General features: G+C 49.8%; 1 long non-coding RNA gene across 1 annotated transcript in view; it reads right to left on the reverse strand.

Annotated features, from left to right (window-relative positions):
- Nucleotides 1–2,429: 2,429 nt before the first annotated feature.
- Nucleotides 2,430–6,381, reverse strand: part of LOC123522190 — a 7,593-nt gene continuing 3,641 nt past the window's right edge. Inside the window, exon 2 of the long non-coding RNA XR_006680471.1 lies at nt 2,430–3,081. This is a non-coding gene — a long non-coding RNA (uncharacterized LOC123522190). The remainder of the gene's footprint in view (nt 3,082–6,381) is intronic.

Consider the following 6,381-nt stretch of genomic DNA (forward strand, 5'->3'; position numbering starts at 1 on the left):
ATTCCCTGGGGACCTCGCCGCTCCATTCCCTTGCTGTTCTGTTGCACCCCTTAGTGTTTTGCCTCGATGTGGTGGGATCAGATTGGGTACAATTCTCACACTGTGTCTCCGGTGTTGTCCCCTCTAGGGCTATGGGTCAGTGAGGGGTGTCATGTCTCATAGTGGGGCCGGCCATGTGGTCCTCCCTGTGGTACTGGCTGCTCTAATTGGGAACATCGTCCTCATGGCCTGGTGGCCCAGGCTGTGCTCCACTCTCTCCTCCTCCCCCTTCATCTGCTCCCGTGTGCTCCGATCAGACATGTCCCTCTCCCAGAGCTGCAGATTCAATGCTGTCCTTTGAAATAAATTCTTCTGGAGGGAAGGGCAGGCATCCACTTAGTATTTGGGATTGGGGCCGGCCCCCCAGACCTCTCCACTGGTTGCCTACTCCACGCCGGCATGTTGCAGTCACATCTTGGAGCACTGGGTTGAAGTCTGGGTTGAAGTCTGGTCCCTCTTTCCCTGTGGAGATATAAACAATAGCCTCCCCTCGGGTGGGTTAGTTCGGCTGTAACTCTTTAAAAGAAAAGATCACCATGTCTTTTCTCCTTGGAAGCAGCTGGTAGGTTTAACAGCCACGAGTTTACCATCAAGCCACCAGGGCTCATTGAAGGGACACTCAAAACACACTGAAAAACATAACAAAACTCCTTGCCATCAAATGAATTCTGACTCATAGTGACCCTACAGGACAGGGTCGAACTGGCCCCGAGGGTTTCCGAGGCTGCAGCTCTTTCCTGGAGCAGAAAGCTGTCTTTCTCCTGTAGAACAGCAGCGTGTGGATTCAAACTGCTGATCTTGAAGTTAGCAGTCCAACATGTAATCCACTCTGTCACCAGAGTTTTCTGGGGGCACACAAACAAACACGCACTGCCATGGAGTCGATTGCAACTCCTGGGGCAGGTAGAGCTGCTCCTGTGGGTTTCAGAGACTAATTCTTCATGAGAGCAGTAGCCTTGAGTTTCCTCCGAGGGGAAGCTGGTGGCTTTGAACTGATGGTCTGGCTGTTAGCAGCCCAATGCATAATCACTGCATGACCAGGCTCCTCGGAGAGACGCTGAGAAACAGAAACACCAACCTCAGCACAAGAGAGATTATTCATGAAACGGTCTCTTTCTTCTGCAAGTGAGGCACAGCAAATTCCAGGTCGAGAACTCTTTGATAAAATCAGAAGGTGTGCCTAGTCTTGTTTTAATAATGTGAATTCGTGAGACAGAAGGAGGGAAAAAAACCAACAACACCCCCCAAAACAACCACTCTATATGTTCTGGATGTTTGTGTCATTTAGAAATTCATTTGCACCCTGGCTACATTCGCCAGGTGACTCCTTGCCATCTGGCGAGGGGCAACAGACCACAGAACCCCGCGTACGAACCGTCCATGATTTAAACAAATGAACCCCAAAAATGTTCATATGTAAAATGCTCTCTTTTTAATTGCTAAGTTAAGAAAGTTAAACAATTAAAAATGTAAACTCACAAATAAATCTTAACAAAAAAAGGAATTAAGACTTCAGAGTTGCTGTTCAGTATTAAAAACTCAATAGAAATAGGAATTCTGAGCTGTGGTTAAACATAGGTCATTCAAGGTTGGTACAAACGGCAACTGAAAATGGAATATTTTTTTTGGATGCATCCCCATGAAATGTTAAGTAGTGCATAGTTATTCCACGGAGAGAAAGTCATTTCATTAGCAGTACAGGGCATTTAAAACAGGTATTTTACAATGGGAAGTGTACAACCCTCCCACCCACCCCATCCCCATAAATTTTAGTTGCATGAGAAAGTTTAGCAGATTGCCTTGACTACAATTGCGATGGGTTTTAGACCATTTTAAAAGTGGTTACAATGTTTATTAAAAAACAACACAACCAAAACCAAAACCAAAATGTGGGAAACAGTTCAGCATTCGTGTATTTATACAAGAAGTTTGTGTGGTACCCATCTTCCAGGTCCCAGGGTAGTCCTGCTGCTTGCTTGCTTAAATATGCTCACTTTTTAATGTTTTGAGAATACATCAGTCGAAGCAGAGTATAGAAGTCAGAATTTGTGATTCCGGCTTGGGGGTCCTGAAAGGAGTCAGTGCTAATAACCATCTGTTCCGGACAGTCATGTGTCAAAAACATCCAATCCCAAATGAAAAATTATAATATGAGTAAGAATCATGCTTGGCAAATGTCAAAAATGAGACCCCTGGTTTCCAAAACAGCTTTTTGCAGTGAGCGCCTTACTCGGAGGATCCAGCTGATTTGTGGCCCAGACAGGCCACTGGCTCCACGTTAGCACCCACAGGGTGTTATGTACAGGAGGTGGGGTGGGGGTGTATATATTATATATATTCATTTGTATAAAAATGCAAAACCAAAAACAAAACCCAAACACCTGTCCTGATTGATTTTTGTTAAAACATGAAAAAAAATTTTATTGTTTTAGACAAAGAGGCCACTTTTGGAAAATAATACTTTTTTTTTTTTAGTTGAATCAGGTGAAGACAGAGTTAAAATCACATAGGATTTTGCATTTTAAAAAAAGGAAAGCACTAGGGTCGTTGGCACTGGAGTAACTATTTACACGGAACAGGGGTTTGGCCTTTTACATAACATCGATACAATGCATTTTCCGTAGTCTGAGAAACGACAAGGTTCTGTCTCGTATGCTTCACAGAGGAGGTTCGGATGTGGGGACAAGTGTCATTAATGAGGGCCGTGGAAGCTCGTCAGCTTCAGTCACATGCAATCTGATCCTGGACGGTTCGGGCCACTCGCTGGGAGCAGCTGGCTACGGAATCGAACCGAAAGCTAACGGGGAGGGGCGGGGCGGCCTCTGCTCCGGCCTTACAGGTTCTCTCCGGGCTGGTACTGGGGCTCTGTCGCCGTGAAGTAGTCTTCCAGGAAGCCCTGCAAGTACTCAAAAGTGGGGCGCTCTTCGGGGTCCTTTTTCCAGCAGTGGATCATGAGCTCGTGTAGCGAGATGGGGCAGTCCTGGGGGCAGGGCATCCTGTAGCCGCGCTCCACCTGCTCGAGCACCTCCCGGTTGTTCATGCCTGCAACGACACGGCCGGCCGTGAGCAGGGGCACGCGCACGAGACGCGGCGACGGTCGCCCAACTCTTTTCCATAAAGCCAAACCACTGAATTGTGCGAATTATGTCGATAGAACTTTTTATTTAAGGGCCCAGGATGTACCTACAGAGTCTCAAAAGGGGAAAGGCTGGACACAAAGAGGTGCCAGGCTGTGGGCGTCCACGTACAGGAACGCCCAGAACAGGTAAAACTGCAGGGAGAAAGCAGACCGCAGGCCAGTGACTGCCAGGGCGCCGGAGCGAGGGCTTCGGGCGCTGATGGGACTATTCTTTCCTGGGGATCTGCGGACTTCTACCAAAAAGGGCTGGTTAATAAATAATTCAGGTTTGGCAGTCCACATATGGTATCTGCCAGGCTTTTTCTTTCAACCCAAAACAACTTAAAAAAAATTTTTTTAGGGGGGCAATCCCTTAAAAATGTACAAAACAAAAGCAGCCAGGGAGCTGGATGTGGCCCAGAGGCTGCAGACCACCCGATCTCGGTCCCTGATGTGGTGGGGGGCTGCTCATGTTGATCCCACTGTGCTGCATTGGGGAGGTGGAACCCCGGGTGAGATTCAGCACACGTAAATCACACATCAAGTAACTAAGCCCATAAAAAATATGGTGGAATAAGACCCTGAAACCAAACCTACTGCCATTGAGCGGATTCCATCAGCCCTACCCTCTAAACAAGAACACAAGAACCACACCCAGAAGAGCAACGGGCAAAGGCTGACTGTGCAGCCTGGGGCCGGAGCATCTGTGAGCTCCGTGTGTGAAGTTCATAAATTGTCTGGGTGAGCTCTTGGCGCCCCATTGTCCCCGATCTGACATCATGCCACCATGGCGGGGCATAGTCTGGCCAGTGACCCTGCAGTGACCCGAGGTTAGTGACTCTGGGGAAGTGAGAGGCTGGCTCTGGGGCCGGTGTTTACTGATGACCTCTACCGGGCAATCTATCAATTGAGAGCTCCCTGACCCCCCTGGAGGCCTTTTTGAAATACCAGGCTGGGCAGTACAAACAGAAGACTTTTGGGGAGTCTGCTAACCTGTAAAAAATGTCCTATACCGTGACCTTTTTAGACAATACAGGAAATACCCTGACTGTGAGGCAAAAGCCCTGTCTGACCCCTATCCCAACCACCCCGTCAGGATGGAGTTACTAATTTTCTTCCCCCTACCCTCCCTCCACAAGTCCTTCTGACTTCTGGCTGCTCTCTGGCCCCACCTAGCCTGTAGTCTGGAATCCTCTTCAACTACTTCCCTGGTAATTTACAGAAGCAAGAATCCGATTTAAAGCTGTATTTCTTTTCCTGTCTAGCAGCTGCGTAGGCAGCAGGGGACACAGCACATGCTGCTATTAGCTGCTGACAAACTGGCACCTCATGGAAGACCCAAACAGAACTCAACGAGCTGCCCCACGATAGGCTGTGGTCCTTAATGCTTTCACTGGCTGATTCTTGGAAGTCTATCACCAGGCCTTTCTGCCGAATTCATCTTAGCCTGGGAGCTCGCTGCAACCGGATTGGCATCCCAGCAGGGACAGGTGGCTGTGGGTGAGGTGTACCGAATGGGAATTGAGAGCATCCCACCTGGAAAGGGAGCATCCTACACGGTCTGGGAACCAAAACACCACAGCCACTGCCATGGAATAGATGCCAATTCAGAGAGAAAGAGAGAGAGAGAGAGAGAGAGAGAGACCCTCAGGGGGAATGTCTATCTTTATGGGAGCAGAGAGCCTCGTCCTTCTCCCACGATGCAGATGGGGGGTTCAAACCCCCAACCTTGCAGTGGACAGGCCAATATCTAACAGCACGATGAGGGCTCTGTACTGGCAAACTGAAAAAAATGAAAACTACAAACTCACTGTCATTGAGTCCATTCAGACCCCTAATGACCCCAGGGGACAGGGGAGAACCGCCCCTGGGCGTTCCCAGAGTGCAGCTCCTCCTGGAGTGGAAAGCCCTGGGTTCCTCCCTCTGTACCTAGGGCTCATCTCCTTCCATTCTGGAGCAGGTGACAACTTGCTAGCCAGGACCCTGAAGCCTGACTGGAGAGCCAGGCTCAGCACAGCCCTGTCCCCTGGCCCGTGGGGTGAAGGACCCTGCCGTGTGGAGCTGTGGTCCATTCTGTGTTGTTGGTCCTTTTGGAGCGCGTGTCTCCTGGCCCCTTCTGGCTGTCACAGCATGGCACTGCTGGCTACATGTTTGTCCAACCCCGTGTAGACGACTCTCTGAGCCTTTGCCACGGTAAGGTCTTGAGGACACACCCACGTCTTAGTTCTGCTAAGCAGGCCTTCTCTTTAATCATCCTAAGAGAATCTCGCTCTCCCTGCCACAGCCCCTGGGTTTGGTACGTGAGGCGGGGGCACCTGCATTCGTGCGTTCAAGAGTTTGCAGGCGCCTTTGTGCAGCTGAGTGTCAGAAGTAAGAGAGGTCACCTCTCATTGGTGTATATCCTCCTGAGAGTGCTGAAAAAGCACTTTGAAGACTCTGAAGTCGGGCGGGGAGCTCCCTGGAGGTGCTGGGGAAGGGAATATCCCCGCCCCTCTCCAGGCAGGCTCTGTACAAGTCAAGGTCAGGGCCAGCTCCGTGTGGCTTCAGCCTCGGTCCCCAAGTCCAGCAAGCTCTGGAACCCGGGACCTTCTGGAGCTCGCTCCGCCGCACAGCTGAGCTGAACTAACACGAGGCTGTTGACTGTTTTTGTTCCCGACTTGCACGCATTGCTGCAGATGTACTGACGTGTTGGAGCCAGGAGCGCTGCTCCAGACAATGCTGGCGTGTTACGTAACACAAAGTACAAACTTATTGACTTAAAAAAAATCTGATTCTGAATTACGTTTGGCCCCCATAGGTCTTGGCTGAGAAGTGTTGGCATGAGTGATGGCAGCCCCACATGCCAACCCCCTCAGAAAGCTCCAGGCGAGAGCTTAACCAGAGATCAGGACGGGGCTTCTCTAAAGCATTGCTTTGCCCCGTGTTTCGGGGCAGAAACAGCACAACTTGCGCCTGTGGAAGTACCCTTTGTCACCACCCCTGCCGGGAGTCTGGAGAAACCAACGAAGGAGGAGGCAGGATGGGCCCTTCTGGGGATGGTTACGGCCCTAGAAAAACACATCCTATTCCCAAGGCTGTATTTGGGCACTGGGACTCTGCCCCAAATGACACCACAGATTTTTAATGAATCATCCTCTTATTGCTCTGTGGAGCTTATGCCAGTAAGTGTTTCATTTTATTAAAAATCAAACTATTCAAATGGAAAGAGGTCGCTTTTTTTTTTT

This window comes from Echinops telfairi, unplaced genomic scaffold (genome assembly GCF_000313985.2).
Source record: "Echinops telfairi isolate 266 unplaced genomic scaffold, ASM31398v2 ScPeMD7_3533;HRSCAF=4204_0, whole genome shotgun sequence".
In the NCBI taxonomy this organism is placed as follows: Eukaryota; Metazoa; Chordata; class Mammalia; order Afrosoricida; family Tenrecidae; genus Echinops; species Echinops telfairi.